This window comes from Hypanus sabinus, chromosome 10, assembly GCF_030144855.1.
Source record: "Hypanus sabinus isolate sHypSab1 chromosome 10, sHypSab1.hap1, whole genome shotgun sequence".
NCBI lineage: Eukaryota > Metazoa > Chordata > Chondrichthyes > Myliobatiformes > Dasyatidae > Hypanus > Hypanus sabinus.
In genome coordinates this window covers 91,635,894-91,660,907 of record NC_082715.1, presented here as the reverse complement: position 1 = coordinate 91,660,907, position 25,014 = coordinate 91,635,894, and positions in this window count along the sequence as shown.

Sequence of the window (25,014 nt, the reverse complement as noted above, 5' to 3'; positions counted from 1 at the left end):
TTAAATGCTTCAGCAAAGACTAGATGGACCAAAGGGCCTATTTCTGTGGTGTACTTTTCTATGATTCTATGACTCTAAGTGGGGAAAGGGCATAAATTAACATTTCAGCTTCATCATATTTCACTCAATGTGTAGGTGAACTTTCAACAACATTAAACCAGCAGTGTCAGCTTAATCAAAGGTTAACATCTGAACTACGTATACATTTCTGCAGATGGCAATTCATGGGCAGCAAGCCAAGCTGTATGAGTGGTGCAAGAGCTTGTGAAGTTTTATTCTCCTTCCTTCAGCTCCTTTGCCTTACAGTGAGAAGCATGATTTTCAAATTCTCACTATTCCTGGCTCAGGGAATATGATTATTTCTCTGTATCAACATCCTTGTACTGAACATCATTTGGACCAAGAAAAAGACTGAGGACTTCAGGAAGGGGAAGTCAAGAGAACACACACCAGTCCTCATCAAGGCATCAGCTGAGGGGCTAAGCATTTTAAGTTCCTGGGCATCAGAATTTCAAAGGATCTAACGTGGGCTTAATATACAAGGGGTGATTGATATGTTTGTGGCCTAAGGTAGAAGGAGTTAATTTTAGAAAACCTAGCACATTTATTTTTCAACATAATCCCCTCCTACATTTACACACTTAGTCCAGTGGTCGTAGAGCATACAGATCTTGGACCTCCAGGAAGTGTCCACAGCAGGGGTGATTGATAAGTTTGTGGCCTAAGGTAGAAGGAGATGTTTTACAGCTCTTGTTACATGCACATACAGTTCAACTCTTTGAGTGATTATGCAGAAAGTTTGAAGTTAATAACTCATTGGGTGATTGATAAGTTCGTGGCCCAGGGTAGAAGGAGATGAGTTATTAACTTCAAACCTTCTGCATAATCACTCAAAGAGTTGACCTGTATGTGCACGTAACGAGAGCTGTATAATTCATCTCCTTCTACCTTAGGCCATGAATGTATCAATCACCCACCTGTGGACACTTTCTGGAGGTCCAAGATCTGTATGCTCCACGACCGCTTGACCAAGTGTGTAACTGTAGGAGGGGACTATGTTGAAAAACAAATATACTAGGTTTTCTAAAATTGACTCTTTCTACCTTAGGGCACAAACATATCAATCACCCCTCGTATTCATGCAATTGCAAAGAAGGCAAACCAGCAGCTATACATCATTAGGAGTTTAAGAAGATTTAGTATGTCACCAAAGACTCTAGAAATTTTCTGTGAAAAGCTGTTGCTGTTGCAAAACTGCCCAGTATAATGGGCCACTGCGCAGGATTGGAAAATGCTGCAGAGGGTTGGAGACTAAAGCAATTCTATCATGGACTCTAGCCTACCCAACATCAAGGACATCTTAAAAAGGCCATGCCTGAAGAAGCAACAGCCATCATGATGGGCCCTCTCCATCTCCAATCTGCCCTCATCTCATTACTACCATTAAGTAATAAATACCGGAGCATCTCCTTTTCCTCTGCCATCATACTTCTGAATGGTCCATGAAACCCTGAACAGCACTTCACTATTTTGCTCTCTTTTTGCACCAATTATTTATCTTTTAGATGTTCTTATTCTAACATAGAGTAATTTTTATGCATTGAACTGTACTGCTGCTGCAAAATTTTTAAAACTCATGACATTTGTTGTGATAATAGACCTAATTATGATTCTGAATAGTTTCACTGTTATTTCTTCAGGCCACACAATATTTATTTTTTGAATGGATTAGAGTTTTGGGACTTCAGAGATTTAATCTTTATTGTTTATTTCCCTGAGGACTTTTTGTGGCTGTTTTCACATCTGTTGTATTACAGTGGTGTTTATCAATAGGTGAACATGTTTTCTCTCAGAAAGTGGTAATGTGAAGTGTAAAACTACTTTTTATTTCAAGAACTATTTGATTCTAATTGGGTGGAATTATTCTTTTCTTCTTGAATCTGTTTCACCACCACTGCCATTAGTGTATTTTCCTTCAAAGTCAAAGTCAAAATGATTAATTTTCTTGCTTTTTACTCCCTTTTTGGCTGTTGCCATGGATTTCTTGGTTCATTATCATGGCTGACAATTGGCTGTTGCCAAGAGTTGTCCTGACTAATGTTAATGTAGTTGCTTAAACATTGCAGGACCATCATATGAAACCAGTGTTCATATTCTCAAATTGCAGAGCGATTTTCCTTCCAAGTTATTTGTGGATCCTGCAGAGATGTGCTCACACCTTTGAGAAATTGTGCTGAAAGAAAATTCTTTATCTTACTCCTGGATGTCTATTCTGCATGCTTTACTGCAGCTTTTAAACAGGCTAGACATTTACATGTTCGCACCCCACTTGAGTGCATGGTCTAGGCTGAAACTTAAGTGAAAAACTGAGAGAAATAATATCTATTTAACATTCTGTCTATGAGATAAAATGTGGAGCAGAATCCACATCTATCAAATCAGGAAGAAAAAGGTCAAAAGGAAATGCCTTGAAACAGTTCCTCAGTCTCACTAAAGAGAATTACATTGGAAAAGCTACTTGTACATAGCTCTTTCTTTTTGCTTGTTTTTTCTTTCCACTCTTTTCTATAAGTGTATACCACAGATAAATACTTTGTGGAGATTTTGTGGTATATATGATTATATGATATATATGTACAATGACTGATATACATTTCATGGAAATGTTTGTTTGATGAACTTCAATTAAAAAATAAATTACAAAAGAAAGGAAAAGCTAGACAGGAACTTAACTGAAGCACCTTTGCAGATTGTACCTTTCAGATGTAATATTCAACTAAGAAACAAAGATCTCAACTGCTCCCTAGTAAGTGGTTCAATGGCACAATTCTGTACATAATCTAGGGAGTTATTAGCAGTTTCATGGTCAATATTTATCCTTCAACCAGCGCCAATTATCTTTTCATTCTCATACAGCTCTTTGCAGCAGCATCCCAGTTTCTGTCATAACAGCAGTGATAAATATGTACAGCACTGGCAGTGCAGTACCATCACTAACCCTGAGAAGGACTCGGAAAGCACAGCAGAAACATGCCTTTACTTACATTGTCCAAGTAAAAGGAACCTGTGTAGCTGCTGAAAGCTTGGACTGAAAACTGCTGTGAAAACAATAAATTTGAAAAAAGAAAATTGAATTTATAGTCCTAGCACGGAAACAGGCCCTTCAGACCACTGGTCCTTTCCCATCAGTCCAAATCCATAGAAGATTTTCCCATTTACAACATAGCTACTTACAATCTTGTGGCTAATATAACACTTCCCAAGTTGCAGTCCGCATTGCGCTATTGTCAGGCAACATCTGTGAAGAATGAGGAAAGATCAGGTCAACACTTCAAACACCTCCCCAGTTACAGGAGCTTCTGCCTGACTTGCTAAACATTCACAGCATTCACTGATTCAGCGATGGTTCAGTTCTTTGTCTCCCCAAGTAATATGGGGGGAGAAAAGTAAAACTTATAGTTTCTGTTGAATGTTTTCTGTCTCCTCGATAATTCTTCCATGTGTGTAAAGCAGTTATGTGAGAGAGAATAGGTTATATGGCTGTGGAAATAGGAGAGGCTTTTATGAGAGACAGCATGGACCCAATTGTTCAGGTAGCCTCTTTCATTCTTAAAGTAAGCAATGCCATCGCCAGTTCCTTTCAGTCATAACTCTCCATTCGGTCACAACATTGAATGTTTGCATGCTGCTCTGAATTCCAGCTCAAATATTACCACTGACAATGTTCCAAGCTCTAACAATTCTGTTAAGAAATTTCTCCTAATTCCTCACCACACTCTCAGCAGGATGACTCAAATTAGATGTTCAGTGTTGACACAAATTTGGCCAAACAATACCAGTGATGAATAAAACCCATGTAAGCCTTATCTACAGCTTCCCATATACAGTACTTTCTTATAGGGTAAAATGTGAACTTAAACACAGACTTTACATGCATTTTCTGCCATGAACACCAGATCTTCTTTCAGCATTGGAATTGCTTTCCAGTGGAGCAGCTAATTTTGATGTTTAATTCTTGACATGACTGTGCTGTAGGATTTAATAGCTCTGGGTTTGGTTCTACTTGAATACAGATGAAACTCTTGCTATAAATTGAGGAGCACAGAGCAAATTTTCACTAAATCTCTTCCAACTTGGAATCAGAACATTCATATAATAGGAAAGTAAGGCACAGAGGCCCAGCTGGGACCACTTAATAATTCACATTATCTTTTAGGAGAGGACTTAATTGAGAATATTATGTGCTCAGCGGACAATCAGATTGAATGGCCTTCTGCTCTTATTTCTTAGACTTTTATTGTTTTACTTTGCAAATGTCTTATGGAATTCTATTTCATGATAACTATTCAGATGCAAAGTGGATTTTATGATTTATACTCATTGGGATACAGCTAATTAAGTATTGTGCACAATGGTCATACATTCTTGGACATCACTTGAGTCCATTACAGGTATTATTGCAATTCAAGATTAAGAATTCACATAGTTATAATTTCTGTTAAACTATGCAAATTCATTGATTTAAAGAAGTAAAACAAATGGTTCTTCCTACTGGAAGCTAGTTAAGTTGCTTAAAGAAAAAGTTGGACTTCCAAAGTTTATCCAAGTTAAAATGCTGTCCACAACAGGATCAGATTTTGAGGTTAACACACAAAATGCCAGAGGAACTCATGCAGGTCAGGCAGCATCTATGGAGGGAAATAAAAAATCAACATTTTGGGCTGCTGAAGACTCTTGGCCAAAAACATTGACTGTTTACTTCCCACCATAGATGTTACATGAACTATTGAGTTCCTCCAGCATTTTGTGGGTATTCCTTAAGATTTCAAGCATCTTCAGAGTCTCTTTGTATCTCTGATAGTCTATGTTTTGTTTAGAATAAAATTCATACCAGGACACTACAATTAACTTAGTACAGAACATTTGGCATAGGAAAGAGTTCATGGAGATATTCAGCATGTAAAAAAGGCATTCAGACCAACTGGTCCATGCCAATCAAGATAGTCCCATTTGCAGATTTGACCCATAAGCTTCAAAAGCTTTGAGACCCAAATATCTGTCTATTAAAATTTGTTCTTGTATCTCAACCACTACATTGCTTCAAGGCAGTGATTACTTGATGGGGTCAGGTTCGCGGACTTATCTGTTTATCCAAGGAGTTACTACAGACTTTATTAAAACAGTTGTACATGAATGTGTCCCCACAAAATCATTCAGTGCCTTCCTCAACCAGAAGCTCTGGATGAACCATGAGATCAGCAATGGGCTGAGGGGCAGACCAGAGGCATTCAAGTCCAGTGACCAAGGAAGTTACAAGTGATCCAGGTACAATCTCTGGAAAGCCATCTCAAGAGTGAAAGAGCAATTCCAGACTAAACTTGTATCAACAGTTGTGGGAGGGCTTGAATGCCATCACTTCTCATGTTAAATTCAAGCTACATAGGTGAGAATGGGGCTTCGTTTCCAGATGACATCAATGCCTTTCATGCTCACTTCAACCAACAAAACAGAGAAGAACCATCATGAACTCCCACAGCCCCTGATTATCCTGTTTTCAGTTTCTGAGGCTGATGAGCGAGCAGCCTTCAGGACTGTGAACCCACAGAAAGCATCTAGTCCAGATGGGGTACCTGTACAAGAACTAAAGCCCTTTGCTAATCTACTGGCTGGACTGTTCACTGATGTCTTTAACCTCTCACTTCAGCAGTCTGAGGTACCAACTTACTTCAAGCATGCTTTAGTTATACTGATGGCTAAGAAGATGTGGTAGCCTGCCTCATTGACTATCATCCAGTAGCTCTTACATCCACAATGTGAAGTGTTTTGAGAGGTTGATGTTGAAACATATCAACTTGGATCCACTCTAATTTGCCTATCAGAGCAACAATTCCACAGCAGATGCCATCTCATTGGCTCTTTACTGAACCCTGGAACATCTGGACAGCAAAGATACATATAGCAGGAAGGTCTTTATTGACTACGGCTAGGCATTCAGTACCATCATCCCTTCAAAATTAATGAATAATCTTCAACCCTTGTGCAATTGGATCCTCAACTTCCACACTTGTAAATCCCAGTCAGTTCTCTTTGGCAATATCTTCTCCACAATCTGCACCATAAAGCTGTGTGCTTAGCCCCCTACTCTGCTCGTGGCTAAGCACAGCTCCAATGCCATATTCAAGTTTGCTGACCACACCACTCTCATAGGCTGAATCAAAGGGGGTGACAAATCAGAACATAGAAGGGAGTTTGAAAATCTGGCTGAGTGGTCACACAACAACCCCTGACTCAATATCATGAAGACCAGGGAGCTGATTATTGTCTTTTTGAGGAGGATACCAGATGTCTATGATCCAGTCCTCATCGGAGGATCAGTGGTGGAGAGGGTCAGTAACATTAAATTCCTCAGAGTTATCATTTCTGAGGACTCGTCCTGCACGTAAGTGAAATTTAAAACGAAAGCATGGCAATGCCTCTACTTCATTACGAGTTTGCGGATATTCAGTATGACATCTAAATCTTTGATAAACTTCTATGGAAATTTAGTGAAGAGTATGTTGACTGGCTACATCACAGCCTGATATGAAAATATCAAAGCCTTTAAATAGAAAATCCTACAAAATGTAGTGGATATGGCCCAGTCCAAGCTCTTTCCCACATCAACATGAAGCATTGTTGCAGGAAAACAGCAACCCTCATCAGAGAACCCCATCACCCAGGACATGCTCTCTTCTCATTGCTGCCATGAGGAGAAGGTACAGGAGCCTCAAAACTCACACCACCATGTTCAGGATCAGTTATTAACCATCAGCTCCTGAAACAAAGGGGATAACTTCACTTAATTTCACTTGCCCCAACATTGAAATGTTTCACAACCTATGAAATCACTTTCGAGGTTCCTTCATCACATGTTCTCAATATTTATTGCTTACTTATTATTATTATTTCTTTCTTTTTGTATTTGCACAATTTGTTGTCTTTTGCACAGTGAAGTTGGTGCAGTCTTGATTCTATTATGGTTATTATTCTATTATGGATTTATTGAGTATGCCCACAAGAAAATGAATCTCAGAGTTGTATACAGTGACATATATATACTTTGATAATAAACTTATTATGAACTTTGAACTTCCTCTGGCAGCTCATTAAACAAACATACCATATTTCATGTAAAAGAATTTCGACCACAAAACCATAAGACAAAGGAGCAGAATTTGGCCATTCAGCTCAGTGAGTTCACTCTGCCATTCCATCACTGCTGATCCTGGAGCACACTCAACCCCATACACCTGCCTTCTCACCATATCCTTTAATGCCCTGACCAATCAGAAAATGATCAACTTCTGCCTTAAACATACCCACAGACTTGGTCTCCACCACAGTCTGTGGCAGAGCATTCCACAGAGCCACTACTCTCTGGCTAAAAAAAAATCTTTGTTACCTTTGCACTAAAAGGTCACCCCTCAATTTTGAGGCTGTTCCCACTAGTTCTGGATACCCCTAACACTGGAAACATCCTCTCCACATCCACCCTATCTAGTCCTTTCAACATTCAGTAGGTTTCAATGAGATCCCCTGCATACTTCAAAATTCCAGAGAGCACAGGCCCAAAACTGCCAAATGCTCCTCATATATTAACTACTTCATTCCCAGAGTCATCTTTGTGAATCCCCCTGGACTCTCTCCAATGACAACACATCATTTCCGAGATATGGGACCCAATACTGTTGACAATGCTCCAACTGCAGCCTGACTAGTGACATATAAAGCCTCAGCATTATTTCTTTGTTTTTTATATTCTATTTTCCTTGAAATAAATGCCAACATTGCATTTGCTTTACCACAGACTCAACCTGTAAGTTAACCTTCTGGGAGTCTTGCACAAGGACTCATAGGTCCCCCTGCAACTCTGATGTTTGAATTTTCTCCCCATTTGGGTAATAGTCCACAGCATTGTTCATTTTATCAAAATGCATTATCATACATTTCCCAACACTATATACCATCTGCAATTTTTTTGCCCGGTCTTCCAATTTGTTTAACTCCTGCTGCAATCGCATTGCTTCCTCAGCACTCTCTACCACTCTCCCTATCTTTGTATCATCCGCAAAGCCACAAAGCCATCAATTCCATTACCTGAATCATTGACTAACAATATAAGTAGCATTCCCAAATACTGACCTCTGAGGAACACCACTAGTCACTGGCAGCCAACCTGAAAAGGGCCCCTTTATTCACACTCACTGCCCCCACCTGTCAGCCATTCCTCTATCCATGCCAGTATCTTTCCTGTAACACCGTACGATTTTATCCTGTTAAGCAGCCTCACATGTGGCACCTTATCAAATGCCTTCTGAAAATCCAAGTAAATGACATTCACTGCCTTTCCTTTGTCCACCCTGCTTGTTACTTCCTCAAAGAACTCCAATAGATTTGTCAGGCAAGATTTCCCTTCACAGAAACCATGCTGACTTTGACTTATTTTATCATTAGTCTCTAAGTACCCTGAAACTTTATTCTAAATAATTGACTCCAACACTTTACCAACCTCTGAGGTTAGTCTATTTTGCCTTTAATTTCCTGTCTTTTGCCTTCCTCTCTTCTTGAAGAGTGGAGTGGCATTTGCAATTTTTCAGTCCTCTGGGACCATGCCAGAAGCAAGTGATTCTTGAAAGATCATGACCAATGAATCTGTTATCCCTTCAGCAACCCCTCTCAGGACTCTGGGATGTAGTCCTTCTGGTCCAGGTGACTAATCCACCTTAAGACCTTTGAGTTTGTCTAGTACTTTTTCATTTGTAATAGCAATGGCACACACGGACCTCTGGCACACTGCTGGTGTCTTCTGCAGTGAAGACTTGCAACGTGCTCATTAAGTTCATCTACCATTTCTTTGAGGTTCTTTGAACAGAAAACTTTGAGTATCCTGCTTTATATTATTGGCTAGCTTGACATAATATTTCATCTTTTCCCTTCTTACATCCTTTTTAGTTGTCATTTGTTAGATTTTAAAAGCTCTCCAATCATTCAGCTTCCCACTCACTTTTGCTACCTTATATGCTTTTTCTGTCATACATATCTATCCTATGCCTTGTGAACTATTCCCAGAAACTTCAGTCACCTCTGTTCTGTTGTCATCCCCACCAGTATCCTCCTCCAATCCACCTGGGCAAGCTCCTCTCACATGCCTCTGTAATTCCCTTTATTCCATTATGATACTGACACATGTGACTCGTGCTTCTCCCTTCCATATTACAGTATAAACTCAATCATAGTATGATCACTGCCTCCTAAGGGTACCTTTATATTAAGCTCCCTAGTAAAATCAGGGTTATTACACAACATCCAATCTAGGATAGCCTTCTCCCGAGTAGGCTCAAGCACACGCTGCTCTAAAAAGCCATCTTGTCAGCATTCAACAACTTTGCTCTCTTGCAATCCGACACCAATCTGATTTTCCCAATCCCCTTGCATTTTGAAGTCCCCCATGACAATTGTGACATTACCCTACATTACCCTTATTTTGCCTTTTCCAGCTCCCTTTGCAATCTCAACCCCACATCTTCACTACTATTTGGAGGCCTATATATGATTCCCATAATGGTTTTTTTACCCTTGCGGTTTCTTGACTCCACCCACAAAGATTCAGCATTCTCTCACCCAAAGTCACCCCTTTCTGAAGATGTAATTCCATCTCTCACCAACAGAGCCACACCACCGTCTATTCCTTCCTGCCTGTCTTTTCAATACGAAGTACGTCCTTTGATGTTAACCTCCCAACTATGGCCCTCTTTCAAACAGGACTCAGTAATGCCTACAATGTCATACTGACCAATCTCTAATGGCGCCACAAGTTTATCCACCTTATTCTCAATGCTATGCGCATTTAACTACAGTTCCTTCAGTCCTGCATTCTTCGTCCTTTTGAACTTAACCTCTGCTCTGTCCTTTCACTTCCCCTCTGCCCCTCAATTTCTTATTAAATCTTTCCCCTCTAATTTTAAACCTAAGCCCTCTAGTTCTTTATTCCTCAGTCCTGGAAAAAAAGGTCAGATAAGTTTCAAAAGCAAAGTGCTGCAGAAGGTACAAGAGATCTTACAGATGCTGGAAATCTTGAACAAAACCCTTCACGGAATCATCAACTGTTTTCTTCCCTCCATAGATGCTGCTGGACCTGTAGATTTTTCCAGCATTTCCGGTGTTCCAGTGCAGAAGAAGTATGAGATAACACAAGCGAAGAAGATTGAAGTGTGAGAACAGCTTTGGCTACATGAAGAGTTCTTTTAGAGGTAATGACCCAACCTTACCATGAACAATTATTTTGTTCCTTCAGCATTTTGTGTGAATTGCTTGGAATTTCCAGCAGCTGCAGATATTCTCTTGTTTGAGATTTGCCCACTACTTTATCATTTCATGTCACAGTTGTCATTTTATGTACAGACTCATATACCCAACGTCACTCTGTGTATGTATAATCTATTGTGACGACCCACTTTCTGCGCAGGCGAACCAGCTCACAAATAGCCAGCACGCGGGGAGAGACTTTGGTAATGCACCTCTGATGTCATTTCCGCCTGGAGAGGGCGGGCGCTAGGGATTTAAATGCCAGCGCCACGGTTTGAATAAACTAGTCTCGAAACAACTTACCAACTGCGCATCATTCTTTCAGCGCTGTATTTAGCACATCGCTACATTGGTGACCCTGATGATCCAAACGGGATTTGGACCAAAGATGACTGACTCTTCATCTGTTCATGCAGTTTCGCTAAAACTGCTGACTTTCTGGACGCTGCGACCACTCGTGTGGTTTAGCCAAGCAGAAGCCCAGTTCCAGATTTGGCAGATATCCATTGATTCCACACGTTACTACCACGTGGTGAGCACCCCTGACCAGGAGACGGCCGCCCAGGTTGCGGATTTCATACAGTCGCCCCCAGAAGAAGGCAAATATGAAGCATTCAAAGCGCTGCTCATTGGGACCTTTGGCCTCTCACTGCATGAGGAAGGTGCCCGTCTGCTTCACCTGGACAGTTTGGGAGACAGACTGCCATCAGCATTGATGAACGAGATGCCCAGCTACAGGACCGCAGTATCGGGTTTGCAGCTGCAGAACTTTCTCGTAGGCCCAAGTGATAGGACCGCTCCCGTGCGACGTGGCTACCGGTCAACCTCGCCCCATCATCCCGGCAGCCTGGAGGCAGCATGTTTTCAACTCCATACATGGTTTGGTGCACCAATTTATCAGGACAACCATCCGGCTGGTCTCCAGCAAGTTCGCGTGGCACTAACTTTGCAAGCAGGTCAGTGAATGGGCCAGAATGTGCGCGTAGTGCCAAACAGCCAAGGAGCACCGGCACAGTAAAGCCCCGCCAGAGCAGTTCGAACCCACCCACCGGAGGTTCGACCACATTCATGTGGATATTGTGGGCCCCCTACCAGTGTCCCGAGGAGTGCAGTACCTCCTAACTATGGTAGACCGGTTCACAAGATGGCCAGAGGTGGTCCCGCTCACCGACACATCTGCCGATTCCTACACCCGAGCACTGATCGCATCCTGGGTAGCACACTTCGGGGTACCGGCCCACATTACCTCCGACAGAGGCGCCCAGTTCACCTCCAGCCTGTGGTCGGCTGCGGCCAGCCTGTTGGAAACGCAGCTACACCACACTACTGCCTACCACCCACAGTCAAACGAACGCTTCCACCGTCACTTGAAGTCGGCTCTCATGGCCCACCTGAGAGGACCTAACTGGGTGGACGAGTTTCCATGGGTCCTGCTTGGAATTCATACAGCGCCCAAAGAGGATCTGCATGCCCCGTCAGCTGAGTTGGTGTACGGCGCACCCCTGACCGTCCCGGGAGAGTTCATACCAACCCCAAGGGGGCAAGAGGAAGAACCCACAGCTGTCCTGGACAGGCTACGCGAAAGGCTGGGCAACTTGGCCCCCGTACCAACTTCACAGCCTGGACAGACCCTGACCCATGTACCCAAAGACCTGCAGAACTGTAAGTTTGTGTTTGTACGAAGGAGCGGACACCGGGCGCCGCTACAGCAGCCCTACGAGGGGCCGTTTACGGTGATCAACAACAATGGGTCCATGTATGTTCTGGACATTGGGGGGAAAGAGGAGGTTTTCACGGTGGACCAACTCAAACCAGCCCATGTGGATGGCACAGCTGGTCGAGGTTCAGGCACCACGGCGCAGAGGCAGACCTCCCAAACAGAGGCTGACCCAGACTGTGGACATTGGGGGGTGTATCGCCAGTTCTTGGGGGGGGCCTCTTTCTGTGCATGCAAACCGGCTCACAAATAGCCAACACGCGGGGGGAGACTTTGGTAATGCACCTCTGACATCATTTCCGCCCGGAGAGGGCGGGCGCTAGGGATTTAAATGCCAGCGCCGCAAAGTTTGACTAAACTAGTCTCGAAACAACTTGCCGACTGCGTGTCATTTCAGCACTGTGTGTAGCACATCGCTACACTATGTATATTAGCCACCTTAAGTCTTTTCATTGATGGTGTTTCTTTTAACTACTGTGCTTTTTATCTTGTGTTTTTTGTGCTGCATTGGATTCAGAGTAACAAATACTTAATTGTCCTTTACACTTGTGCACTTGAAATGACATTGAACAATCCTGAATGTTGAATCTTGAAATGGGAAAAATTTGAAGGAGACTGAGATACTAACAAAGAGAAAAGTTGAAGATTTAAATATGTATCAAGAATTTAAAATTACTCATTTGATAAAAGAGTAAGACAGTGGTGTGTGGCAGAGAGCAGCTGTTTTTCCACTTCAGTTGCCTGATCTACAAGTAAGCATCAACACGGTGTACTCAGTAAAAGTGTTTGAAAGCAAAATCATCTGCTTCTACCGAGCATGTTGTAGTGTTTTTATTTAATTTCTGTACACAGGCAAGGATACAGTACGATATTTTCCTGACAGCTATTGTCATATTTTTTCCTGTACCCTTAAGCACCTGTCATTGGTTAGGTCCATCACTAGCCATACAGCTGCTTCAGAAGCTACTCAAGATAGAAAATGGTGAATATTGCTTGGAGGCAGTGCAGAATCAAGCACAGGAACTGACAGCTGTGAGTTCAATGCTACAGTTCTCTGTCATTTGGGTAAATTTCTAATGATGCACCAAACATTGTGTAGCAGCATTAAATTGTGCATAACTTGTAATGTGTCACAGCTATAGCCTGCATCAATACACATTATTCTGCATAAACAAACTGCACAATCTATAGACAGAAGTTCTCAGTGGAAATGCAAAGTTTTCTGACTTACAAAGGCAACATGAAATTCAAGTGAGCATTTACTTTTTTTGTTAGACTTCTGCTATGAAGCATAGAGAAAGGAGCTCATCTGCAACAAGCAGGTTATCATTCTAATTTCAATCCCCATTCCATTCCAACATGTCAGGTGATAGCTTCCTCTACTGCCATGGCAAAGCCACTCTCAGGTTAATGGGACAACACCTCATTTTCCATTGGTTAGCCTCCCATCTGATGGCATGAACATCAATTTCTCTAACTTCAGGTAATTTCTTCTCCCTCCCCCTTCTCTCTTTTTCCATTCCCCATTCTGCCTCTCCTCTCGTCCCTTTCCTTCTCCTCACCTGCCTATCACCTCCTTCTGGTGCTCCTCCTTCCCTTTCTCCTAAGGCCCACTCTCCACTCCTATCAGATTGTTTCTTCTTCAGCTCTTTGCCTTTTCCACCCATCACTTCCCAGCTTCTCACCTCATTTTGTGTGTGCTGCAAATTCAAATAGTATTCCATATCTCAGAAGCTGTTAAAAAAAATTAAGGTCTCCAACACCCAATTGAAGAACAATGGAGGAATATTTTTGATTGTGTCTTGCCGTATAGAGTGGGGACCATCAACTTAGCAGGAGAACAGCTCTCACAGTTAGGCAAGGTGCAATCACATTTGTGTAACAAAACAGCAGATGTGTCAAATGTAGTTTAATTGGTGGTGTTCTTGCTGTTGTATCAGAGACTGTTGTTCAGTCCCACTTCAGGGGTTTGAGTGTGAAAATTCTCCGGTGTTACTGTGTTGAAGGCATTGCAGTTGCTGTGTTTTAGATTCATCCCTGACATTGCTATAAGTATTCCCATGGGTTATTTCACAGAACCGCAGGGAAGGGTACCAATATTTTTCTCACTCACCATAGCTAAAATAAGTTATAGAGCCAATATCACTTGATTGCTGTGTGCAAGTGGACTGCCACAACAATGGGTAAACTTCACAAAGCACAGGAATTCAGCATAAGTTGCTTTTGAACATCCTGAGCTCGTGAAAGATGTTATATGAAATTAAATTCACTTAAGTTTGCAGCTTCTGCATCTCATTGAAACATATCAGATACTGAAAGGCCTAGATGGAGTGGTCTGGAACAGTTGTTTCTTATAGTGGGGGAGTCTAGGACCAGAGGCACAGCCTCAGAATATTGGGACATCCCTTTAGAACAGAGATGAGGAGGAATTTCTTTAGCCAGAGGTAGTGAATCTATGGAATTCATCGCCACAGACGTCTGTGGAGGCCAATTCATTGGATATACTTAGAGTAGAGGCCAATAGGTTTTTAAATTAGTAAAGGCATCAAAGGTAAAGGGGCGAAGGCCAGAGAATGGGGTTGAGAGGGATAATAAATCAGCAGTGCTGGAATAGTGGAGTAGACTCAAAGGGCCAACTGGCTTAATTCTGCTCAAATGTCTTCTGGTATTCTGGAAGTAGCAAATCACTTAATTTATTGATACTGTAATTCGATCATTTGGCTCCAACTGTAATATGGCTTCAAATCCAAGCTGCTCTATTTATCCTTGGTTCAGGGTTGGTCTCCTTTCCATTAATCGTTCTGGCACAGATAAAGACAGAGATGTATACGATGAGATGCTTTCTGGAATGCCTGCCCTGCATGAGCAATCAGCTGTAACCCTTCCCCAAACCTGCAGATGACTTACAGCAGCAACCCTGAGAGTGATTTTGCATGCATGGGAGGTGACACTTGCAGTCCCATTACTTTGATGAAATTGAACAGATTGCCGAAATATTTCGACTTTAGCTGAACCATCCTGAATCATAGACTGGAGATGTTTATGCTTTTCTAAGTAACAAATGTCATATTTTCCTATTGGTGTGTTTTTTCACAAATTCACTGTGCTTGATACATTACATAATCTCTGTAATGATAAACCAGACAATTCTGTCACAGGTACCAATAGGTTATTTTGTACACAATTCAACAGGGCCACAGAAAGACTATTACATACTTGCATAGGTATTTATATCATAAATGAAAGGAACTCTTAATGAAGCCTTCCACTTTAACACAGATAGTGGATTAATGCCACAAAATTTGGAATAAGGGAGAGCAGTTAATCTGTTGAATATCATGTAGTAGTAATCCCAATGCTAGTCAATAAGATATGACCTGATCATTAGGATATGGAATGTCTGATGTGTTAGCATTGTATTCTTATTTCCATTTTGCTGTTTAATTGCCTTTTCCTGAACCATGATATTTTACTATATGTTTTAATGTACATGTAACAAATAAAGCTAACCTTCAATCTTTGAATTTTGGGTTCAAGCTCTCTATTAGGTTAGCTAGATTGCTGTATACCACTCAGAGCACCACACATGATGAAGATTTCTAAGTCCTCAAAGGGGATGCAGGAAGGATTTATCAGAATGGGAGCAGGTCTGCTGTTATGCAGCAAAATTACCGAATTATTCATGAAGGCAGAGTGAGCTCAGGAGAAACCTAACAAAGATGTTAAAAACCATGAAGGCTTGTGATAAAGTAAAAAAGGAAAAGTAGTTTCTAGTGGTAGAAAGTTTGTATGACAGACAACACAGATTTAAGTTTAATGGCAATAGAAAAATAGATAGCAAATGTCAAAACATGTTGTTGGTGTGGTTCCGGATTCGCAGTCACAAAGACTGGCAAAATGCAAATGTGATAGTAAATTTACAAAGGGAATTTGTTAAATAAAGGGGATAAAATTATCAGCTCATAGGGAATGAGCAGAGAAATTAGATAGCATTTTCAAAAAATTAGTTAAATATCTTCTTTTTGTGATGTACTTGTATAGCTGATAGATAGAAGTGGCCAACAGCCAAAACAAAATATTTGTTCTTAATTGTGGTAGAAGGCTTTGACTGTCTTCTACCACAATGTACAAAGATCATAGCAACTGGCAAACTCAGTCCATACAGGTATACTAACACTTGCATGGACTACTTATTAAAAGATAACAAATTCATACAAATCATCAACTATTTACAGCTTTGTTATAAGATATGTTAAATCCTTAAATAAATAGTTCAACTTACAATGAAATCAGTCTATTAATCTTCTTGACTGTCAACTGTCTGAAAGAAACAGCATCCCAAGAGGCCCTGGTAGTTCCTTTGGTTGTGACCAGAAAGTCAACAACAACAACAATGGAATAATATGCTGTTTCAAAGTCATTGTTGATTTCTCATAAAGTAGACACGGGAGCACAGTCAGTGTAGTACTGTGCTTTGATGTACAGCAATCAATCAAGAGAGAAGTTCATCATTGCTGTTGTGTAGGTATCAGTGCTGAAATGGTGAATTTTAGTCCTTTCATTGCTACCAACAGATTTATGACTCAATAAAATGGAACCTTCTGAAACTGGGAAATTCAAAATAAAGTGCCTCAAAACTATTTTTCAATCTGTGAATAGATAGTAATCACTGCATCCACCCCATGGCTGGAGCTATGCAAATCAAAATCAAATCAAGTTTAATTATTATTCACTCCATACATGGATACAGCCAAACAAAACTGTGTTCCTCTAGGGTCAGGGTGCAAAACCCAAACAATACATAAAAAATAGCGAGCAAAACAAAAACATAATCATGCAAAAAATCATATTTAAAAAAGTTGTATATTTTCTGCAAGTTATAATGGGCACAGGAAACTGCAGAGAATGGGGGACAGAGCTGAGCACAGCGTCCCTTCCATGGACTTTACACTTCTCAATGCATCGGTAAGCCAGCCAAACATAACCAATGCTCCACCCACCCTGGATATTCTTTCATCTGCCCGGTCACATCAGGCAGAAGATAGAAAGACCTGAAATTACATACCATCAAGCTCAGGGACAGCTTTTATTCCGCTGTTATAAGACTATTGAACAGTCCCCCACTACAATAGGATAGACTCTTGACCTCAGAATGTGTTTTAATAAGACCCTTACATCTTATCGTCTACCTGCACTGCACTTCCCCTGTAACCACAACACTTTATTCTACATTCTTTTATTGGTTTAGCTTGTACTACCTCAATACGGGGTTATAATGAAGGGATCTGCATGAAGGGTATGCAAGCAAGCTTTTCATTCTATCTTTTGACAATAATAAACTAATTTACTGATTAATCAACTATTGCTTCTCAAATGTTTTCAACATGTTAAAAATTTACATCTCCCATTTGGCATCAGATTTCTGAAAATCACTATTCTTCAGATACACTTCCTAACTCTGAACTACAACAATGCTTTCTCTGGACTACAGCAAACTACGTATAACAGTTATTAAGTTTTCTACAACTCCATCTGTGTTACTTTGCTAAAACTGGAATGACCACAGCACATAACGTTAATGCAAACAAAACTCCTGTTTGCTTAGTTTGCAAAGCTGCTTTTTACAAATCAAACCACTCTGTGTGCTGCAAGTCACTAAGATGTATCACGCTGTGCATCATCTGAGCATTACTCATCCTGAGGTCTGTTTCATCAGAACCCCTTTTGGTAAACTTGAATGAACAAGCCACAAACAGAACAATTTTTAAATCCCTGATTTTTCAATCATAACATCTTAAGTTCAGTTTTCAGACTCAGTAATATTCTTGACCATGGCTCAGAGCACAGAGGAAAAACATCCTTCAGTTTGCTGCATAATTGACATTAGTAAAGCCAACAATATTCTCAACACATTTGATATTCCATGATATGATAATCTCTTTGTATGCAGTTATAATAGGAGGCAATTAATATAATAGATGAATAAGCCATATATGTCATATTAGAGTTTTCACGAGACCAGGTTCTTTTCGTGATGTTGATGACAGAATAGAAAATGTTCACAGAAATCTGTTTTCCTGGTCTTGGAAAAATGCCATTGTGAAATGAGCAATGCATAATGATCATGATACTGACGTCAGTTGTTTTCTCAGTGAAAGTGTTAGCTCAGGAAAGGCATAGGGTAGGGATGGATGCCTCGTTTTGGAGCAACGCAGGGTGGTGTTCTGTGAACATTAATGCATTATTTATTATTAATGTGGTATCATAAATTTTGTATTCATCTTTAGAAATTATTATTTTTTTACTCAAAGCAAGTTTATTTTCTTTCAGTCTTGTTGGTGCACCAACTAGCATTTAAAAGCTATGGGGTCTCAAATGCCTCATGCTTTTACTCAGAACCTGCAGGTTTTTATTGAGATAATGTACATATTCATTGATATTGTTCACTATATTTTGACTCAACATTTTGTCCTCATGCAAAGGGAAGTGGGATGAGGTCTGGGAAGAATCTGGGAAGAGCTGATAGAAATGTGGTAAGGGAAAAAAAAAACAGCATTCATGTAGGATTTGTGTAAATGGGTGCTTGATGGTTGATGCGGACACAGTGAACAGAAGGGTCTGTTTCCATATTGTATTGGAATTCGAGATAGAATTGGAATATCATTGTCACGTGTACCAAGATATTATGAAAAGTTTGTCTTACATGCTGTTCATATACTGTAGTTCAGATCATTACACAGTTCATTGAGATAGAACAAGGTTAAGTGATAACAATGGAGAATGAAGTGTAACAGCTACAGAGAAAACACAGTGCAGGGAAACAATAGGGTGCAAGATGACAACAAATTAGATTTTGAGGAGAAGATTCCAACATAGTAATAGTCTTCAAACGGCAGGATAGGAGCTGTCCTTGAGCTTTGTGTTGTGTGCCCTCAGACATTTGTATCTTCTGCCTGATGAAATAGGGGAGACAAAAGAAAGTCCAAGATGGTGGGGTCTTTGATTATGCTGTCTGCTTTATTGACACAGCAAGAGATATGGATAGAGTCCATCTCTATAGCATATCTCTTTATGACCTCTCATATCATTTAATCAAAGTATCGAGGGAAACAGTAAAAACTCAATGTGAGAGCTAATAAATGCAACAGGTTTTAGGACAATGTGAGAAACAGATTGAAAGAAAGTGTTGAATGTTGAGAAGGAGCCTGTAAGACCAAGATTTGACAATGCCTCTGCTCCTCCATTTTGAATAGTGTACCACACTGAAGAGAAAGGAAGCACGGTCAATGATCCAGGTCCCATTCATGGCCTCTGGATTTAATGGATTCATTCAGTAGGATCAGGTAATGAACTTGCAGTTTACACGAAAGCAGTTTCTATCCCCAGTGGTTGCAGCTGGTCACTCATGCAAATAGATCCAATAAACCTTCCGAAGCTCCTTTGTATCTGAACTGCAAAGACAACAGTGACCTGTTCTTCATTGCTCACAGCTATCAGAAGAAAATCAACCAATGAGACAGGGAGGGATAAGTTTGCAACCACCATGGTACAAATGCTTGAGAAATGGTGCTTTTTCATTGCAACTGGAAAGAAATTGAATGGAAGAAATTCAGTGCATTTTAATGTAGTAATAAGCTCTGATATCCATTTCAGCTTATGCTGCTGTTTTTCTTAGTTCAAGCTACATGAAACTTAATATTAGAGTAATAACATCGTAGAACACTACAACAAAGAAACAGGCCCTTTGGTCCATCAAGTCCATTCTGCCTAGTCCCGTCAATCTGCTCTTGGATCACAGCCATCCATACCCTTCCCATTCAAATTCTTTAAACTTCTCTTGAATGTGGCAACTGAACCTGCATTCATCACTTCTGCTGGCAACTCATTCCACACTTGCACCACAGTCTAAGTGAAGAAGTTCCTCCACAATTTTCCCTAAAAATAAGACCTCTAGTTCTAGTCTCACCCAACCTCAGTGGGAAAGAACTGTTTGCATTTACCCCATCTCTACTCCTCAGAATTTTTAAGCCTCTATCAAATCTTCCCTCATTATCCTACACTTCAGGGAGTAACGTCCTAACTGATTCAACCTTACTATAAATCAGGTCCTCTAATCCTGGCAGTATCCTTGTAAATTTTCTCTGCACTTTTTCAATGTTATTAAATATCTTTCCTGTAGGTAGTAGACCAGAACAGCACACAATACTCCAAATTTAGCCTCACTAATTATACATAACATCCCAACTCCATTGTCGATATGAAGGCCAATGTGCCAAAAGTTCTCTTTATGACCCTGTCTACACGTGGTGCCACTTTCAAGGAATATTGGATCTGTATTAAAAAAAAAATTGGATAGATATATGGACAGGAAAGGAATGGAGGATTATGGGCTGAGTGCAGGTAAGTGGGACTAGGTGAGAGTCCTGGACTGTTCGGCATGGACTAGAAGGGCGGAAATGGCCTGTTTCCATGCTGTAGTTGTTATATGGTTAAATATGTATTCCCAGATATGCTGTTCTATCACACTACTCAGTACCCTATCACTCACTGTGTACGTCCTACCCTGGTTTGTCCTCCCAAAGTGCAACACCTGACACTTGACTGCATTAAATTTCATCTGCCATTCTCCAGCCCATTTTTTTTCTGTTGGTCCAGATCCCACAGCAAGATTTAACAGCCCTCCTCACTGTCCACCTTGCCTCCCCATTCTTGGTGCCATGTGCAAATTTGCTGATAGTTTACTAAATTATCGTCCAGATCAGTTATATACAGTAGGTGACAAACAACAATGGACCCAGCACCGATCCCTGTGGCACACCACCAGTCACTGGCCTCCAGTCAGAGAGGCAGCCGTCCACTGACATTATCAGGCTTCTCCTGTGAAACCGATGTTGAATCCAATTTACTAACTCATTCTGTTAGCAATGGCAAGCAACTGAACCCTCTTGACCAGCCTCCCATGTGGGAGTTATCAAAGATGCAGACAATGTCCACTGCCTTTCCTTCATCAACTTAGTTAGCTGTCCAGTCCTGGTGTCTGTGGTGTCAATGCGGCAGAGCTAAATATTTTTAACTCTGAATTCACCATTATATTTTCAAAGTGCAATCAATTCACAATCCGTTTTTCATTTGCTGTTATGAAGCTTTCCACACTATTGATAACAGATCTTTTGTTTCATTCCTTTCCTTTAATCTTCTGTCTTGCATGCACTCGGTCACATACTAGAGCATTTTTCTCTGTGCTTCAATAGTCATACAATGGCTCACTTAAGAGACTTAACACTTGTGCACAAACTGAAGCAGTATCTGCAAGATGCATTTGACAAAGACGACTCTGTACCTGGACTCAATCCTCTGTTCAACCTATGCACTTTCCAGCTGAGAATTGGGAGGGATTGGAGTTACTCGGTAATGATCAATGTCACAGTGACACGAAGGCACCGTGTTTGATGTAGAAAGCTCTCAACTTGAAATGAATATGTACTATTTACTTTGACATCATCTTGCAGAGAGATGGTGCTTTTTGAATGTTTTTAAACAACACAAAAATATCAGTGTGTATTTGTTCATCTCGTTATTACAAGATAATCAACAGGAATCCATTGTAAACTATCAGTACAAAATGACCCCTTTGATTGCTTTAAGCAAAGATCCATGCAAGAGAGTATTGGAAAAATAGGCTATTGATAGTTTATTAACATCCAGGTTTCATTATCATGCAGAACAGCACAAAAGACTAACATTTAAAATTTGTTCTTTTCTTCAGCTATCTTTCATTGTATGTTGAAATGACTTCACAGTAACTCTTCTCATGACGTATTTTACTTTGGAATCAGCTCCTTTAGAATGCACATGAATATAAAGGCTGGAAAGCAACAGGTGCAAATGAAAATGCAAATAAAAACCCTTCATTGCAAGGAATAGATTATCAGAAATGATTGTTACATCACATGCATGATACAAAATAAACAAATAGTGGTGATGTAGTCAGCTGAACATTCAGAAGATTCTAAACACGAGATTCTGCAGATGTTGGAAATTCAGAGTAACGTGCATAAAATGCTGGAGGAACTCACAGGTCAGGCAGTATCGATGAAGAAGAATAAACAATTGATGTCTGGGGCCAAGAACTTTCATCAGGACATCTGATGAAGATGAAGCTGAAATGTTGACTTTTTATTGCTTTTCATAGATGCTGCCTGACCTGCTGAGCTCCTTCAGCATTCTGTGTTATTCTGCGTTATTCAGAAGATTTGTTTCTTAATATTGAAATAAGGTACCTGGGGGAAAGACTTTTTCCAAATAAATACATTTTTAGATAACTTCATGACTAACCTTTTGGTCATGGGAAGGATTTTGTAAAATTGGAGGATTAAAAACAATAAAGAAATGACAACATAAAAAATAACTCAAAATACTATACATTTTGCTACAACTTCTCTGAGGGTGCTGGCAGATTAAATCAAAGTAGTCACTCCATGCTTCTGATAATGGGTCTTTAACTCAAAGTGCTAACCTTCCTTCAACTTACACTGATGCTAACTCACTTGTTGAGAGATACAACATTTTGCTATTTTTAGTCTATGTGCTGGATTCTAACAAAAGCCAAAACCAGAATCTATGAGATAATACTCAGATTATTTGCCTTTACAATCTTGATTTAATTTCACAAATTTACCAAAAAAAATGAATAAAGCCAAGCTGCTGAGAGTTGATTAATAATTAGACATGAAGGAGAGATAAAGGTTCCTTTCTCAGGTCACAAGAATTTGAAGTTGCCACTAAAGTATCTTTTTTATTATGGCTAACTCAACCTGCAGCAGATTCATTCATTAGATATTTCTTCCTTGTTTGGATCCGGCTGAATAGAAATAAGATTGTTTTTAATTGGAGAATGAGCATTCAGCAAAGGGAAAAATAATCTTCCTCATGAGTACATTAAAGCAGCTGAGGCTGTTCTTTCAGGAAGGTATCAGGACCCACAATTATTTATATCCACATTTCATAGGTCAACTTCTCTGTTGCATTTGTACCTGTAGATTTCATTCCTTCTTCTGCTTATTTGCTCATCTTCTAATACTGCCATTGCTTAAATCAAACAGACAGACTGATCTTTGGCTGCATGCACACCCAATGGCGCCTCTTATACAACAAAACAGTAGGAGGAGTCTGGTTGATGCCTGAAGCTCTGTCAACTTCTATCACCCAGTGCATAAGTCATTGAGTATATTCATTTGGAGGCCAAGTCATTGGGTATATTTAAAGTGGAGGGTGTTAGGTTCCTGATTAGTAAGGGCATCAAAGGTTACGCGGAGAAGATTGGAGAATGGGGTTGAGAGGGAAAATATATCAGCCACAATAGAATGGTGGTGCAGGCTCGATAGGCCAAATGGCTTAATTCTACTCCTATGTCTCATGGTCTTTTTGTCTTATAATACCAAATTCTGAAAACAAGATGATAAAAACAGTATTTTACTTCTGAAAGAATCATTCTGTGATATTACCTTCTTCCATCATACAAAGCCAGGATTTGCAAATAAAATTAATAAGGGAAGATAAATAATTTTTATGGTGCAGAAGCAATCACACAGTTGCATCTCCCTTCTTGACATACATTTGTGGCATTATCAGTTTCATATGTTCCAGAACTAAGTTCCCTTCACAGCAAGAAACAACGGCAGATCCATTGACTTCTCTGCAACATTTATCAATGCTTTCTCCGTAGGAAAGCAAAAAAAAAAGTGAATCACATGGGAGGGGATGGTTGTAGGCATTACCCCTGTTTTCTGACTATTGTCTTTATTGGATTATTACTTGCAATCTAATGAAAAGTTTGCCCAGCTAAGTATTAGGTAACCTTAGGACTTGTTCTTCTGGAGTTGCAGGCACTAAACAACTCTAGATTCCTATTGTATTCCATGATATACCTTTGAAATGCACAACACCTCAACTAAGTGTGTACGGTATAAGTAATAAAATCCTCAAGTTTACAAAGATCACACAGCATTGCCTGCATCCAAGCTTATTTAAACTGGAAAAAGGCTCTACTAGAAATACATATTTAAAAATATATGACCATTTATTCTGGATGATTTATATAAAAATTGAATTAAGGTGCTGTTCTGATTATTGCCACAAAACATTATAACTTAGTACAATTATTTAGAACTGGAATAGTTCCTCAGGCAAATACAAAATGCAAACCTTACTCAGAGATCCCAGCTATTGTTAGTCCAACTACATTCCCACCTAGACCCCTCTTGGGGTCCAGAAGCAGATCATCAATTACACTGAGAAGCCCATGTTGTGCTGCCAATCTTTTAACCTACTCTAAGGTCAATTTAACCTTTCATTCCTACATAGCCCTCCATTTCTCTTTCATCCATGTGCCTATCTGAGAGTTTCTGAAGTATCCCTAATGCATCTACCTCTACCATTACCCATGGTAGGGTGTTCCACACACTCTTCACTCTGTTAAAAAAAATTCCTCTGAAATCATCCTTACACTTTCTTCCAATCACCTTAAAATTATGCCCCCTGGTATTAACTATTTCTGCACTGTAAAGTGTCTCTGGCTATCCAATTGATCTATGCTTCTTATCTTCTTGTATATCTCTATCAAATCATCCTCCTTCACTTCAAAGATAAAAAGCCCTAAATCACTCAACCTGTCCTCATAAAACATGCTCTCAAATCCAGGCAGCAACCTAGCAAATCTCTTTATCATCCTCTCTAAAGTTTGTACATCCTTCCTATAATGAGGTGACCAGAACTAAACACAATATTCCAAGCATAGTCTAATTGTAAAGTTGTAGTGTAAGAGCTACATCACCTTTCTGCTCTTGATCTCAATCCCCCGTCAGGTCATCCTTCAGGTGAAGGCATTGCCTGAATGCAGTTGTGGAGGGAGAGCCAGAATTGAGATTCAGTGACAACACAGGTGATGTGCATCC